Below are 18,210 nucleotides of genomic sequence, written 5' to 3' on the forward strand. Positions count from 1 at the left end.
TGCGCATTCTTTTTCTGCCTTTTCACATCTGAGTTCCATCTTCAAATTTAAAGGTACTGCTCAGGTGCCTTACCTCAAACAACTAGACAGCATGTTTCCTTCAATGGCATTCTTGATCTTCATTAAATTCTGGTCCTTCTTCCTCATCCCAGTCCCACAGGCCTTATGCTCTTATAGTCCATTATGGATTTGATATTTTATGTCCATTCATTTCTATTTGACTCTTTAACTGGATATAATCAGAGTTAGGAAATGTTATAGGAGTGATGTATCACTTAACATTAGGGTTAAGAATTCCACTCAACACAGATCCCTTGCCATTAGGGGATATCACATCAGACCTAGGAACTCCCAAGGCGTGCAACTTATTCTGTCTAGGTAACTTTTCACAGAAAGTTCCTTGGGTTTCCTTATGTGAGGGACCTGTACACTGACAGCATGTCATCAGATATTTGGGAATTACAGAACACTCACCTCACAAGAAGATGAATACTGCGTCTCTCCCAAAGGTGTCACCACATCCCCTGATAGCCGTCTCCTCCCATGTGATCCTCCCTCATGATATCACCCACAGGGTTATGATCAGGTAGCATCTGCCTTCCCCCGGCCACATGGGAGGAGATCGTAGGTTGAGGTTTAGTGATGACTCTGCAGGAGTCATCACACAACCCACCGTTGTAATGGCTAAAAATGCACATGTGCATTGTAGAAATCCTCTCTTCACTTCTACATCTCTGACTATGGTCTACCGAAGGGCGTTCAACCCCACAGCACTTTAAGGCCATAACAATGGCAGTAGGCGCTATATACATAAGTGCCATAGAATATAACATACCATAACATAACAATAAGGGTGTTCTTAAGTGGGAAGCGTGGCTCATATTTCTGATGACCAAGAGCTCACTATGCATCAAGAGCAGGCTGTAGGAGTATCTTCACATTCAGCTCAACATGGTTGCAGTGCACAACCACCACCTGAACGACTTCAAGAAGATGGGAAACAACCTAAAGAGGCACGTCTCCAACAAGGTGTTCGAACACCAGCATGAGTCCCGCACCACAGGAGAGGACTCACCGCCCTCCCTTGGTGGAGGTCACAGAAAGAAAAGGCCTTCAACGTCATAGACCTGAAGGGCATAAAGAGGGTCAAAGGTCTGTCAAGCAATGTCTATACTATTATAGTCCAGGCACAAGGACAGTGAGGCATACGTATCCTCCCTCTAACAGCTGAAACGCAGTACCCAGCAATATTAGGGAACATGCAAGAGGGCAATTAGGTGAGAAAGATAATAACCCGTTTCTACATCCATCTGAGGATAAAGAACTATAATATCACCGAATGAACTACCTCTGCCAGCCCTTCTGTATCTCACACTGGCATTTTTACAGTGGACAAGCAGGCTCTACAGAAGGCTCACTCGGAGGGATGTACAGTAAGTGTTGTCTAGGGAGAAGGCTACGTGCACCTAATAGGCCAGGCTGCAGTAGAAGAGTCGCAGCTCCATTCAGACCATCCGGTGAAGACCAAGGACCAGCCCACAGCTGAACCCCTCCCAGTCCTCCTCTCTCAGACTGACTGCTTCCTAAAGCTTGGCTATACTGAAGGCCATGAATACTGAGCAGCAGCAAGTGGTGCAAAATTGGAAGGCGCTCGTGGGGCAATGCCTCCCGTCAAAAAAGGTGTCGGGGCACATGATACAGGCCGGGGCACATGAAACAGTTCTTGCAAGAAGCTAATAAAACAACAGATAGGTTGTTGACGGAGACCCATGTGGCATGGTGGGAGGGAGCTGAGGCAAGGAATAGGGTAGCAGAACTCAAAAATTTAATTTTTGGCAGCACAACTGAGGCGGCTGCTGCACATCTGCAGGCATAACATTTTCTTGTCTTTTCCATAAGTAGATTGCATCCCGCAGCTTTCCACAGTCACTCAGTTGATCTCACAGGTTCAGAAAGGGGTCTTCAGTGCTATCACCTATATACTACAGAAAGATGCTTTAAGCAAATACAGATGATGGCCAGTCACAATCCACCAATACCAGGGTCCTCAAAGGATAGGAGCACCCTGACACCACAGGTGTAATTGGTCTCCTTCATTTATTTTATTTGTGGCACTGATGTTACCACCACCTCTGCTGTCCATTCCTCTTGTCACTACCAGTCTTCTCAACATCCTTTCCAGTGAGGCCAAGCCAACAGTCTTCAAGTAGCAAGGACATCTGGAACGTTGAGGATTGTTACATACTTTCTCCTCCAAACGCAATCAGAGTTATAGTGTGTGTTTAGAATGGAGCATAGAGCCAGGTTCGTTTTTATTAACAATGCATAAAGAAATGTTACCTCTAGTCATAGTTCCAGCTGTGTCATGATGCATTTTGGAAAGGAATATTTGCCACAAAGTCGTCATCTGTAACCAAATATGGTATGCCATGGTCACCTTGACCCTGGTTTGGTCATTGTAAATGTGGTCGACCCTTTGTCGTTGTTGTGATCAAATACATGTATATATAAAATGAGTCCCGTGCTCCAGAGGTGGTGGCACTGGGGTGACACATGCCCCTACTTAAGAGAGCCACACTGCTGGTTTTACCCCCTCCCCCTAATTGGGGATTTACACTGTGTAATTGGAGGGTGAGTTGGTTCCTGGCTACTTGCATTGACTACAGCAACCAGAATTCCCTGAGGCCACAATTGGTACTAACCAGTAACACCTGAACAGCCTGCCTCCCTGAAGATTGCAAGAGGCATGAAAGCGCTTGGAGGAGAAGATCAACTGGACTGTGGAAGGTACACCAAGCTGGGAACCAGCGTGCATCCGTCACCTCCTTTCTTAAAAATGTAAATAAAAAAAAAAAATATATATATATATATATATATATATATATATATATATATATATATATATATATATATATATATATATATATATATATATATATATATATCGCTGCCCTATAGTTAAGGTGAGTCGTACTCCCATAGGAACATTGAAAAATTCTATTGTTAATAACTTTTGATTTGTGTGACGGATTAAGGTGACATTTTGAAGTTGATTAGGGATGCGTAGGCCCCTCCAGACTGCAAAGTTACGTAAAGATTTGTTAAAAAATACATTTTATTAAGAAGCCAAAAAAAACTTTTTTCCCAAAGTTGCGGCCAACTTCCCATTCATTTTCCCATAGGCAAACAAGATCAATTTTTGACGTACCGCACAACCCAAACCGCTGGACGGATTTGGACCAGGTCCAAAATAACTTGGGCACAAAGCATTTAAAAGAGGCCTTTTTGTGGTGTGGTGTTACTCCGTGCAGTAGTTTTTTAAATATTTGACGAAGAAGGGGGTGCCTTCTTCCCAAAAATAGATGGCTATATCTTGGGTAAATTACTGAAACCATTTTTTTTTTTTTAGAAATGAAACGGCCCCCATCTTTTTTCTCAATGCAAGAGATAGCCGTAGCTATAGCGAGAATATCCGAAAAAGAAAAGCAGGGAAAAAGCCATTTTCAGGTCAATATAATTGCAAATATCATTAGTATAGAGGTAGGGGGATGGCTAGAGGTCGCCAAGTGAAATTTGGGAGTTGGAGGGGGTCTAGGGACTGAGTTTGCAACACAACGCTGTTCTGTAACCTTGACTATAACCTCGAATAGCCGACATCTCAAAGCAAACTGCGTCACAGAAACAGTATGTGTTGTCTGGGGAAAAGAAGAGGGCAGGGGAGTTGAGGAGGCCATCTGGGGCGCAGGGGGAGCTGGCACAGATGATGGGGCACTTGGTTAGGGCCTGTGGGATAAGAAAGCATTTTTTATTTCTTTCTGACATTTTTCCAATATTCGGGGCTATTATAAACTACAGATAATTGCGGCTATGTGCAGCTCATATGTAAAATTACTACAGATAGCAGAGGTTATCTGTAGTTCGTAACCACGGCTATAGAAAAATAGATATTTTGACAGTGACGCTGAGGGTGAAAAATCACTGGCCACACAACAGGCATCTGGGACTCCCATCCAGGCAGTAATCGGGAATGTTGCTGCTCAGCTTCAAAGCAAGGTAGCGGCTGGCACCCTCAGGCCATGTTGCCTAAGAAATTAGCACAATTTAAAAGACCACTTAGAGCAACATAGCCTGAAGGGACAGGCACCTTCCCAGCTTTCAAGATAAGCAGGGTCAGTCGCAGTTGCTGTATGGATGGGAGACAGTCCACAGTTCCAGATGCTGTGTGTTTTCTTAGTTTCGTTTTTTTAACAGTGTTTTTATTGAGTTTTTCAATATATCAGATAAAGAAAGACAAAAACCAGTCAAATCAAACAAACAAGTAACACTTACAAATAGGTATAACAGAAGAGGAGAGACATACACAGAATCCTTTCAGTTAAAGGGGTAAGAGAAAAAGAAATAAGTCCAAGCCTTGAAAGGGGTGTCCAGATCGTCCGTAGCAGTCCAAAATATGCAAACACATGGGGCCGGAGCACACCAACCAAAAATCATAGAACAAGCCCACAGGACAGTGTCCATCCATACCACTGTAGTGTAAAATGATTTCCATTGGTGGGGAATCTGAGGGCTACGGTCATTCAAGGTCACAAAGGTTACAATGGGATCCCATACACGCCTTTTAATTGAAGATTCAGAGAGGGTGGCAGCGATCTTCTGCATGGTGCAAATATACCACATTTCGGCCCACCACATATTGAGCAAGGGAGCATCCCCCTTTATCCAATGTTGAGTGATAGCTTAGCTGCTGTAGGCATGTGGTTAGATAATACTGAGTGCCGAGCCCCAATGGTGAAAATCTCTTGATCATCCACGTCACCTAACAAAACCACGAAGGGATCTAGGGGAAGCATAATGCCCACAATTTTCTGGATTAAAGTAAGAAAAGCCTCCCAATAGGGCTTAATGACAGGGCAATGCCACCATATATGAGCCATGGATCCAACATCTGCACACCCCCTCCAGCAACAAGAGGAGACAAGTGGGTACATGGCATGCAGACGGTCTGGTATGAAATACCAACGATAAACAATTTTGTAAGAATTCTCTAATATGGTGTTACATATGGGCCCTCCCACACATAGTCTCCCATGATGTAAATGATATTGTGCACCCCAAATCCTTCTACAGCTACTCATAAATGCCCCCTGCTTACCCGCAGTGTCCATCAACAAATATTTGCATATGTTAGAGACCCTATGACTGGAGAGATTAAACAACACCACCTTCTGAGAATGCCTCAGGTCCGTTCCACCCTCTCTTCTGCTCTCAGGATGGGATGCCCAGTGTCTACGTTGTGCATAATGGAATCTCTCAGATTCTGGCAATGTGAAAGTCGTCTGGCAGTGCTCAAAGGTGAGGGGGTCCCTCCATCAAATAAGTGACCCATATCACACAGGCTACCCTTCTTATAGCTGATAAAATCCCTGCTAACCAGGCCAGTGGTGGAGTGTGAAAAAACAGTGTCAGTAGTGAGGGGTGAGTGGTAAGACGATGCCTGTGACTCGCTCTATCCCAATAGGTCAAAGTAACCAGATCAGAGGATAAGATGGAGTAACTCAAAGGTGAACAAGCTGATGGGTGCAAGGGCCAGGAAGCCAAAGGGATTCTGAGACATACCTGTTCAAACTCCATCCAACGTTTATCAAGCTTAGCATCTGAAAAACCCAGTATTGTAGATATCTGGGCCGCCAGCAGGTACCCTGCTCTTTTGGGTGGACAAGGATTCTCCTAGACACTCGGGTGGGTTCCCAGGCCAAATAAAATCCCAGAGCTTAGATTGTAGGGCTTTAAGAGTGTGACATGGAAGCAGGGACAGGGAGCGCAAAGTTAAGGTGGCTTTAGCTGAATTTCAGGGTGTTTGTTGCATTAAGTTCTCACCTTAACATCCCTGCAACTAACGTTTTTTCCTTGAATACATATATATATATATATATATTAGTGCTGCTAAGGGGCGGAGGTGAAGGGGAGAAGGGTATAAAAGAAAAAGGGAGGTCAACTTTGGTGAACGAAAAAGGGTCAACCAAATTGACTCTGGGGCTCACGTCAAGAAATATCCCCAAGGTGGCATTGCTGAGCTTCAAAGTACGGTCACGTATTTGCAAGACGAATCACTATGAAAACATGTGTGACTCCTCTGCTTGGCTGAGGGGATTAAAAAGAGCAACATGGAAACATTTTTAGAAACTTCTATCCCAAGCTTCTTTTCAGGCATAATCGACATGCATGGCTTGGTGATCGACAGGGCACATTGTACCCCGTCGCAGAGGCTGATTCCTGGTGCCCCTCCCAGGGCAAGCATAATGAAGTGCCTTTGCTACCAAGAGAAGATCAAAGTCCTCACATTGGCATGGGAACAAGATGACCTAAATAGTGGGACAAGACTATCCTTGTCACGGGATTACAGCGTTGTCACGCTGAAACAAAGACAAACCTTTAATGGTGCAAAGAAGCTACTTCGAGCATGAAATCTGAACTATGCTTTGTGGCCATTGTTCACTATTTTAGCAATGATAACTTGCTGAGAATGATGCTCTTGTCCAAATTTACATATTACTGGTTATACTTTGAGTTTATGATACTATGAGTTTACCGTCAAGAACCAGTTACAGTACATCTATCTGCTGAATTGTTGCTGGTTCTGTAAATCAGCAGATGGTTCATAGAAGGGTGTTAATGTTCTAAGCTCATAATGCTTGATGCTCTAATGTCGAGGAAGGTCCCCCAAAGGTGGGTGGACTGAGGGGCTCTGCTCGTTGTCTTGCAGGAACAGTTATCAGCCCCCCTCACCTCCTATTTTCTTATTTTGCTATCAAAGTTGGGGATGAGTCTTCTAGTGGGTCCCTGGATCTGTGGTCTCCTTAATGTTGCTGCTCATGTTGGAGTAGTGAAGCACAGTGGGATTTTTCCTTCTTGCTGTTCAATGGGTTGCTGGGGTGACTGGCTTCTGGTCTACTACATTACAAAATCAAATTTGTCGTGGGAAATCCTTGATTCCAATTCATTATGTTGCCAATGTTATGGCTAGGGACTTAGAACTACAATGGCCATGGACCGAAGGGGCATTAATGGAGTGGTGAAGAGGCAGAAAGTAGGCTCCTACTTGCGAAGGTGCAATATTGTGGTGGCTATGCTACAAGAGACATACCTTGAGGGATCTTGGCAGTTGCACCCTTCATGGAAGGCCCAGCTATACTTTTCATCCTTCTCCTCAGCGGCCAGTGGTGTTGCAGCCTGGATTGTGCCTTTTTTACTAATAAAGCAGTACTCTGATGGTACAGGCCGATACGTGGGGATAACATGGATTCTGCACCATTTTAAATTACTTATACTGAATACATACGCACCCGACATCGATGCTTTTATAAGTAAAATCTTAAAATATTACTTGAGCAAATGGACTGCCTTATTATTTGGCTGGTGTCTTCACTTGTATACTTAATACATGGCTGCACAGTTCCGGAAAGGGTGGCCGACCTTTGAGGACAGAGGCTAAAACATTTTTGAGTGTCAGCGAGGAATATCAGCCAGGTGAAGTGTGAAGGGAATGGACAGCCCGGAACTGAGATTCTGTTACTGGCCCCAGCTCCACAATACATTCTCAAGATAGCCATCATGTTTGGTAGTATCTCACATGTGTTTCGGGAACAACATTATAATACTCAGACATATTGTTATCTGATCATTCCCCATTGAGGGTAGGCTTTCAGATGGCCAGGATAATTACCACCAAACCGACAAGGTGACTACAGTCGATCATGTTAAATGAGATTGCTTATGTGCACATGGTACGCACCGAAATACAGTATATTTTTTTTTAAATGTGGGAATCGGTGAATCTAGAACAGTGGTGTGGGGGGCATCAAAGGTCACTAATCCCAGATTAGGCAGGACTGGGAATATTTAATGAGTTATTGTGAAGGAATTGATGTTTGCAAAAAAAATGTTTTAAAGATTTTTTTTAAACCAATAAAAATATGAAAAAAAAAATCCTAGATTTCTTATCTCCACTTGCTGGGGTGTCAGTCGGAAATAAATAGGGAAATGACAGCTCTGGAGAATTAAATAAAAATACCTGATAGGTGCTATGCAGCAGACACCTCATTGGTGCAGCAATTGGATGAGGAACAAATATCATAGAACCTGGGATTGGAAAGATTAAGTCATTTTGTGTTCAAATAGTTTACCGAATATCAGCATGAATTTGGTTATAAACCTGGTAAATCCCTAGCATGGTTGGTATGGTAGACTCAAGACTAGAAACCGGTAACTTCTATTGAAATGACAGATCGACACGCTCACTTCAGATGCTCAATTGATAAATGATACTTTTAGGAATTACTATGCTGCTTCTCTTGGGTGGGATCTAACTCACATATCAGCCAGCGGACAGGATCTCATCGATCCTCCAATTACAGTGCAAAATATTAACTGGGCTGTATCAAATTTACAAAAGGGTAAAGCTGCTGGCCCTGATGGGCTACCTGCTGAGTTCTTCAGTATTTTAAGTGCTCTATTGGACCCTCAACTCTACAATATGTACACGTCGAGCCTGCAAAGGGGAGAATTACCATCCACTTTGAAGGAGGCTTCAATTATGCTTTATTTAAATGCAGACAAGTTTAGTACAATATGTGGCTCATACAAACCACTGGCCTTATTAAACACTGATGGCAAGATTTTAACTAACATTTTTGCTGGTATGCCCTCCAAGATTATGACCTCATTGATTGCTGAAGACCAGGCAGGCTTTTATCCCCAGCAGAAATGCCTCGTTCAGCTTAAGATGTCTTTTTCTAATTTTAGAATGAGTAAATACTAATCCTGGGGAGTACGTGGTGGGCGGTGGGCAGTTTGGATGCAGAAACAGCCTTCGAGTCGGGGGACTATGAGTTTATGCACTTAATACTCCAACAATTTGGCTTCAGCTTGGAAACTCAGCTGGCTTGCAGTGGTTTATAAAAGAATCGCTGCCACAAGTCAGGACAAATAACTAACATCCGTCCAGTTTGACATAGGTAGACATATCAGACCGGGCTGCCCTTTATCAACTCTTTTGTTTGCACTAGTTATTAAGCCGTTGGCCTGTAAATTTAGAAGCAATTTCATGGATCAGTACTTAAGGGTGGCTGCGATTAATCAGGTATTATCACTGTTTGCAGATGATATCTTATAACATATAGCACATCTGGATGATACTCTACCCAGTATGATAGGGTCAATCAAGCAGCCGTATGTTACAGTTTCCTGACTAGTGATTAACCATTTCAAATCAATATTGTATCTATTTTCATGTTCTCCATGGGGTGAGTGGGAAGACTTCTGTTGAAAGTTACAAAAGACTTGTTTTGATACTTGCTGATGATGATCAATGAAAACTTTAACAGAGTGTACCAAGATAATGTACGCAGTACACATCCGTGCTTGAACAGAACAATAGATTTAAAGTCTGTCCTTCCCTTATCAATGATAGCCAGAGCAATATCCAAACTGCTAATGCTTCCCAAATGTATCTATTTTCCTGAATCTCTAACGTTTGTTTTAATTGTTGTTTTTAATTTGATATTTTAATATTTTAGAGGATGCTTTTGAACTATTTTTACTACTTTTAACTTGTTTTAAAATATTATTTTATGTATAGAATGCTGGTCTTTTGATCTTAGGGGCACTTGTTTTACCTTATCACACTTTAGACACACTTTGAGTATTTGAACTTCTGCGCTGTTGCACCAGTGCTTTTCTCCCCTCACATTTCCTGGTTTACAGGACTCTATTTCCTGCCCCCCGCCCCCTGACGCCTCATGACAGACATCATCTCTTTGTGATGCACAGACACAAAAGACTGCACTGACGCAAAGCCTGTCCGGGTCATTTATGGCTGATCTAGCTGACTATTTGCCCTTATCTCTAGGTAAGGTGTTCTGCTAGAGCTCTTTGAAAATCGTGGCCCCTTGTTCCCAGAAAACTATTGATAAATGTTGAAATCATTATTTGTGTGACCTTGAAAATGAGCCGCCCTAATCTTTTATAAGACCTGCTTCCCTGACACCTGTTATGATGCTTATCCCTTCTGTTGCCCCGGTGTCATCTTCATCCTCTAGTCCTCCCTCTACTCCCTCTTCTAACATAAATGTGACTACACCAATGTTCGCAATTCCTGTGATCTCCCCTGCCAGGAGGGTAAAGAAACGTAAACTCCTTCCTAGAAAGGGAGTTGAGTTTGCCAACCTAATCCCCATCCCTAGAAGGATTCCTCCACCACCACTATTTATGTTCCTGTTTCTTCCAGGCCTGCCTACAGCAGTGGGACCAGGCCCCCCACCCCCCAGGCCACACCTTGGCCCCCCTAGAAAGGAGGCATTGCAAGTAGGACCTGAGGGTTTGGAGGCATTTGGGTGTGGGGGTCTGGGTGGGGGGTGGCATTTCACTCTAAACGTGAATTAGCATTCTGAGTGTCTGCACTGCAGGAGACCCGGCCAGGATTTGTTTGCTTGCCCTGGACAATGATCTATGCCCCACAGCCATTAAAGCACAAATGACCAGGTAGATGAAGGGCCATTCACACCTCTTAGTGAGGTAGCACGTACTCAAGAAGGCTTCATACACCTATTCTCTCAAACATAAAATCCCAACGTTGGTTTCTATAATTTAAAGTGTGTTTATTTTTTGTTGGAATATAGCGTTTTTTCACATCATTCTTAATAAAATGGTTAACTATATCAAACAATAAATGGCAGGTGATGTTGATTGCACACAGATTTCTACAGAAGGTGCATCAACTGACTGGGGACCGTTACACATTACATTGATGATATATATTTTGCTGCATTAACTACGTGATTATAAGTGAACAAATAAGGTTGCTAATAACAAAAAAGTAATTCTGGAGGGGAGAGTAGTACATTGAAAAAGTGATGAATGGATGCAAGGCAATGGCTTCTTCATATGCTGAAGTACTCACACAGTTTCCCAGCTGTTCCCATCTTATGGCCAGGTGTTACCCTTATGGCAGTGACTGGCAAATGCACATCCATGCCTAATCAAAAGCCCAAGCTGTTGGGGGCATGGCTATGCGCCGACGAGGACGGCCACCTGACTCAGCGCTCCCGTCCAAGCGTAATAATAATATATTCTTTTGTGCGGTTTATTACAGTAAGAAGCCTTATAAACTTACCGGCTCTCTTCGGATTAATCCAGGAAAGGAATGTGTGGCGCGGTTAACGTGGGCTCCTGCTGGAGAGAGAGGGTGAAGAAGTTGATGCGTATGTCCGGCGGCGCGGCCTGAAGCAGCGAGGTTGAGTTGTATGGAAGCCGGTGTGTCCTGTCAGCTGGTACGGCTGACACAGCGAGGATGATCCGCTAAACGATGGGAAGTGCTCTTTTTTCACAACAAGGGTTCAGCTTCCAGTCTATGAGCACAGCCTTGAAGTTAAAAGTATTTTTGGCACACGGCTGCCAGGATTTTTTAATGTGAAGTGTGGATACCTATAATTAAGGAATTGTAATAGCTTGTGAGGGCTCCTTCTTGGGAACAAGGTACTTTTGGCGCATGCTGCCTGGAATTTGTATATATGAGAGAGCCATTTTGCTTGTCTTTAATATACAAAAGAAATTGTTATTTTTGATACGTGGCTGCCTGGAATGCAATTGTGTAATGCAGCTTTCCTATATAAAGGCCCGCTAATGAACTCCTAAAATAGCCACAAAAGGTTCTTTTGGCTCACGGCCATACTGGAATGAGTGGTTTTACTGCAATTAAAACGTATCAATATATCCTCAGTACAGCACCTTAGGGAAAGGTTCTTTGAGTATGTGGTTGCCTTCGCTTTAGCTGAAGTTGAAAATATTTTTCAAAAATACTCCTACATCGTACAATAGGATACTTATAGGCTGGTGTATGTGGCTCTTTTACTTTATTATAAGGTGCACCACTTATGTGACAATCCCATCTTTATCTAAACTTGGGTGAGTAGTTCAGTGTATACCTAGTGTCACATACCCCGTCTCATTTAGGCTTCAAAGAAGGGGCAGCCTAAGGATAAGCCATCAATGCAGACCAATAATGCTCCCAAAAGACAGAAAAGTGACTCTCCCACACCCAAGTATGATACAGAAGACCCGGTTATGCAAGCTATTTTGACAGAAATTCAATCCCTTAAACCTTTTATGGAAGCTACAACTGCCAAACTGCAAATGCTAGATGACAAGTGGTCCACGTTCGAATCTAGAATAAACAAAGTGGAAAGAAGGATTAGCGATGCTGAAGATGTTGCAGGAAGAGTGCTGTTTCTTGAAAATACAGTAAAATCCCTGCAGAAGCAAGCAGAACATTTGGAAAATAGAAATAGGAGGAACAATATATTAATTGTCGGTCTTCCAGAGATATTGAAAAAGACAACCCCATTCAATTTCTATACTACATGCTCCCTCTGCTTCTGGATCTTCCGACGCTCTTGCAACTCAATATCCAAAGGGCCCATTGTGTAGGACCTAAATTCCCATCCCGAAATGCTTCAAGAACTCTACTCTTCGCCTTACTTGACTACACTCACGGCCTACTCATCATGGACAAGGCAAAGCAGAATAGGCAACTTACATGGGAGGGCACCAAAATCTTTATGTCTCCAACGCCACTGCGGCAAGAAGGAAATAGTTATTAGTGTTCAGACCAGCACTAAGGCAACTAAATGCCAGATATGGGATCACCCATCCAGCATCTCTAAAGGTTGCTCTTAATGGTCACATGTGTCATGAACCACCAAATTCGGCACTTCTGGACGTCGTGGTCCATGATGCACCGCAGCATGAGCTCAGTGATTCCTCCAACATGGCCGACGGCCCAGAAACGCTGCACTCTAGCCTTTGGGTGCAACACTCTGCTTCCTAGAAAACAGACACGACCCCGCAGCTCTGCGCATCTCAACGCTACTGCTTGGAGTTGCTAGACGTGTGTTTCAAGTCCATTAATCATGCTATCTCCAGTTCCTTACCCTTTTTTCTTCCTTCCTGGAACCCTCTCCAGATTCTAACATTTTATCCGCTAACCCGTATTCCCACATCCTGGATCCCATCTTGCGCTTGGTGCCTTGGTGTCCCGGACACTCTCCGAGCTTAGGACTCTTGCTCCTCCTCCTTCCTGGATTCATGGCTAACATTCCTGGATACTGAACGCTACCAGGCTTTAGGCAGCCGGCTACCTCACGCTGGAACCCTAAGACTCACGCTCCAACCTGTACAAGTCTAGGACAGTGAGGAAGAAGGAAGTCGCATCCAAGAAGACCACAAGCAAGGAAAAACAGGTGAGAAAGAGAGAAGCTCGTGACAACATGTTCACCTTTCAGAATCCAACTGACTTGAGCAATTTTATCCAGAGTCACAGAAGATGGATACTACCAGACCACCTACATGAATTGGAATATGTGCACAAAATGTTTTATCCCAATGTGATTTTCTCACTGGGATGGGGCACAAGGTGAGCCCTTCTGGGTCTGGCTCTCCACCCCTACTACTTATTTTCTTTACTCAGACATGGTTTGGAGTGGCTGTTTCCTGTTAGCCACTACTCCTTTCTACAATAGTTTGTTCTTATGGAAATCGCAAAATTGCATGTTCTTTTTGTTTGTCTTTCCCTCTTATGTCTCTTTCCCTTAAGTTTATCGATGCAGCAGTATATCACTATAGACTACAAGCGTGTGTGTGCCATGCTCACTGTTACCAATGTCACTTAACATAGCCACATGGAATATTAAAGGTCTGCATAATCCTATTAAATGGCAGAAAATTATTTCACATTTTAATAGGGCCAAACCATCCATTGTATGTTTACAAGAATCTCAATTTTCACAGGCGGAAGCTGGAAAATTGAAACGCCTATGGGTGGGTCACGTTTTTTTGAGTGCAACGAATGGAAAGAAGAATGGGGACATCACCCTTATTAATAAACATCTTCACTGTAAGGTCTTATCCACAGTCGGATTATATGGGAGATGGGTTCTGGTTAAACTTCTTATTGATTCTATGGAATATTCTATTTTAAATATATATGGCCCTACCAGCGCTGACCCTGCTTTCTGGACTCAATTAAGAAATATTTTCAAATCTTCTCCCAAATACATCATTGTGTGCAGAGACTGTAATGAGATCATGGACCCCCTTCTTGATAAGAAGATTAATGTACGTTTTAAAGCAACTAACTCCCACCTACAATTTGCCAACTTTGTCTCTGAATTAGGCCTTATTGATACATGGCGTATTACTCATCCCTCGGATTTGGACTATACCTTCTACTCCGCTCCTCATAACTCCTTCTCAAGAATTGATTATGTCTTTATATCTAAATCATTTGTTAGATGCCAAGATAGAATGTATAACCCTGTCAGACCACGTTCCTGCTCATATCAAACTAACCAATGTACAAAATGTATATCAACATAATAGATGGAGATTCAATTCAGCTCTTTTGAAAGATGAACAATTTGCAAGATTCATACAACAACAGCACACCCATTTTTTTTTGGAAAACTTACATGTAGATACATTCATAGATAATAACTGGGACTGTTTTAAAGCAGTATTAAGAGGACACATTATATCCTACACTGCCCCTAAAAAGAAAAAAACTCAAAAAAGAAACAGATGATATTCTTAAAACAATTAAATCTTTAGAATCAGAATACACACATACTAATTCCAACCCTATTACTAGACTTAGAATACAGAATAATAACTTGGCTACAGAATACTCATGTGCCAATCTCCTAAAGTATAAATCCAAGATTTATCAGTTTTCTAATAAATCTCGTAAATCATTAGCATCATTTCTTAAGTTAAAAAAGGATAAAGCTAAGATTGCAGTTATTAAATCACAATGGCAATCGAGTCTTTACCGATAAAGACATTTTACAAGTTTTCTTAAATCTTTATCAAAAGCTATATTCGTCTGAAGCATTACCCGATAGTACCCATGCTCCAGAGTTCCATAGGCATATACATCACGACTCATTTGTAAATTCTAACTTACAATAAATGTCCCCAGCTATTAAAGACCTCAAAAAGGATAAAGCTTCGAGCCCAGGTGGTTTTCCAATTGACTTTTTTGCCTACTTCAAGGATATATTGGTTCCTAACCTTAATGAGCTATATACTTTCTTCATTACTAATGAAAAAGCCATGGGATCTTTTTCTGAAGCAATGCTTATTGTATTCCCTAAACCCAACAAAAATCCTGATTTATCCCACAACTACAGACCCATATCCTTAATTAATGTTGATTGTAAAATCTTTGGCAAAATCCTGGCCAATAGACTTATACCCTTCCTTCCAAATGTAATTAAAAATGACCAGGTGGGTTATGTCAAAGGCCGACTGTCATCAGCCAATATTAGACTTGTCACCAATATTCTTAGCATCATTCAAAAATCTACTAATCCATATACTGCAAAAGCACTGATGCTGAAAAGGCCTTTGATAGGGTTGAGTGGAACTTCATGTTCAAATCTCTTACTTGGCATAGAATTCCCAATCCTTTTATATCAATGGTCAAAGTACTGTATTGTAATCCCATAACATCAGTTTGTATAAATAGTCATATGTCCTCTTTTTTCTCTCTTCATAGAGGTAATCGTTAAGGTTGTCCTTTCTCCTCCCTTCTCTTTATTCTGGCATTTGAACCTTTTCTAGAAGCAATAAGACAGGATGGCAATATACTTGATATTCAGTACAAAGGTATTCAGATTAAAACGGCTGCTTATGCAGATGATGTATTACTTTTACTGAATGTACAGATACTTGTTTACACCATCTGCTTTGCATTATCACATAATTTTCATTAGCATCAGGATACAAGCTTAACACAGACAAGTCTGAAATTCTACCACTTAATATACATTGCACCAAACACCACATTTTAAGTTCCGGATTGATATGGAACCCAGTATGTATTATGTATTTAGGTATTCATATATCATCCTCTACCAAGAACAATATGAACAAAATACAGCAAACATCCTAACCAGGGTAAATTAACTCACAAATACATGGTCTCCCCTTTTCCTAACTTGGTGGGGTAGACTTGAATCTATCAAGATGATGATTAACCTATTATACTCTACTCTCTACATATGCTCCCTATTTCTATTCCCGTCTCTTTTTTTAAATCTTTTGACTCCTGTATTCTCAAATTTCTCTGGGGGAAAAAGAAACGCAGAATTTGATCGTGTAAACTCAAGAAGCTCAGAACTGAGGTGGAGTTGGCTTCCCGGATTATAAAATATATCACATGGCATTTGTTTTATGACAGGCACAATTATGGTTCATTCCCACTAATACTAATGTGATCAATTGGCTTCTTATAGAGAGAGCAATGGTCTCCCCCATGTTCTTATGGACTGTCCCTACATTAAAGGTAACAATAGATGCTTTACTAGTACTAGTATTAATGTTTCTATCACATATCTTCAAACATATTTATTTCCGTTGATTACAAAAAGTTCCCAGTTTATATCACAGTATATTTGGACGAACCCTCTGATAAAGGTTAAAAAGAGAATTATATGTTGGAGACCCTGGCTCTCTCTTGGCATTAAATGTGGGGGAGCTGTTCATTCTGGGTATTGCTCTTACCTTTGATGAGATCATAACCAGATTCTATGCGTCAATGTCTTTTTTGCAGCGATATGTACGTTTAATGGATGCTACTATGAGAAATGATGATCTATTAATTTGCATTGCTGATGTTTATCAAGCTCAAAGAACACACCATCTATCTAACCCTAATGTAACAGCTTCTATGTTCTATAAAACCTCTTCATCCATGTTAACCGACAGAATCCCATTCAAGTCTCAAGAGGCTTGGAGACAAGATTGCTCCCCAACTAACTCCTAACTAGTATGGCCATCTGTGTGGACAAATATATCTAAAGCAATTGTCTAGCAAGTTTACTTCAAACACTGTACTTCTTCCATCATAGGGCCTTTATCACCACACTAACTCTCTTCAAGGGTGGATTCTCTCAAAATGATAACTGTTGGAGTTGTCTTTGTACTCTGGGTTCTTTCAAGCATACTGTTTTCTAATGTATTCATGTTAAAGTATTCTGGGAAAGGATTTGGAAAACTCTCAAGCGTATTTTTCATGTACAACTGGATCTCTCTGTTAGCGTTCTATTCCATGGTAGCAAAGTAATTCAGCCTGCTATTGATAAAAATAAATGCCATCTGCTCAACCTCTTCATTGCTATCGCAATACAGACAATTACCTCCAACTGGAAAGATCTCAAGGGTATACCTTTTAAATTATGTAATGGTGGAATTCAATGTGTAATATCCATAGAATGGAAAACTGCAAGGCTATGTCCCCATCCTTACAGTACAAGCATGAATTAAAATGCAGCCGTGTTAATGGAAAATATCATATTTTGCTGTTATTGTACACCTTGGTAAATAACATCCCATCCCCTCCCCTCCTTTTGTTCATGTTAATCCTGTGTGTCTCTGTTCGTCTTTAATGTCTATCATATATGCTTCACACAACTATGAGTTCATTTTGAATTGCATTTTATGCATTGGGATATAGCATATATATGTATATATATATATATATATATATATATATATATATATATATATATATATATATATATATATATATATATATATATATATATATATACATCAAATGAGGTTCATATATTCTTACATTTGCTGTGGATGAATTACTTGCTCTAGCACATACATGGACGTGGTTTTACCTTTATCTGCTGTTCTACGTATTGTATGAGCCTTATATGCTTACTGATCTTAATAAAGAATATTTAAACAAGAAATGTCACGTCCCTAGGAGTTCCCGTTGTTCCTGATGTCACCCCCCAAAGCCCCAGACCCCATACCTCCACTATGCCCCATCCACAGGCTAGGATCCAGGACCCATCGCTGCCTTCTTCCCATGTTCCAGGGTGGCAGCGCCAATGGCCAGCCCACCACCGCGGACACCCGCTCCATTGGCGTATTCCGTGGCGGTTGCGGGATCGACCCTGTTTCCTGCTTCCCCGTCATGTGCCCGACACCTCCCACTCACGTGTAACAACAACACGATCACGTGATGCGGGTGCGGACCACATGACCAGAAGACAAACGTAGCGCCACTATTTAAACGCTCGGATACGAGTGTTCAGTGCTTCACAGCTGTTCTTGTGACTACTGTTTGGCGCTACGTTC

At 41.8% G+C, this 18,210-nt stretch overlaps 1 protein-coding gene across 1 annotated transcript in view; it reads right to left on the minus strand.

Moving 5' to 3' along the window:
• Positions 1–11,257, minus strand: part of LOC138472587 (tyrosine-protein kinase STYK1-like) — a 567,235-nt gene extending 555,978 nt beyond the window's left edge. Inside the window, exon 1 of the mRNA XM_069610834.1 lies at positions 11,171–11,257. The gene's annotated coding sequence lies outside the window, so the exon portion shown is untranslated. The remainder of the gene's footprint in view (positions 1–11,170) is intronic.
• Positions 11,258–18,210: the final 6,953 nt, after the last annotated feature.

Source organism: Ambystoma mexicanum, chromosome 8, assembly GCF_040938575.1.
Source record: "Ambystoma mexicanum isolate Mex_15411 chromosome 8, UKY_AmexF1_1, whole genome shotgun sequence".
Lineage (NCBI taxonomy): Eukaryota > Metazoa > Chordata > Amphibia > Caudata > Ambystomatidae > Ambystoma > Ambystoma mexicanum.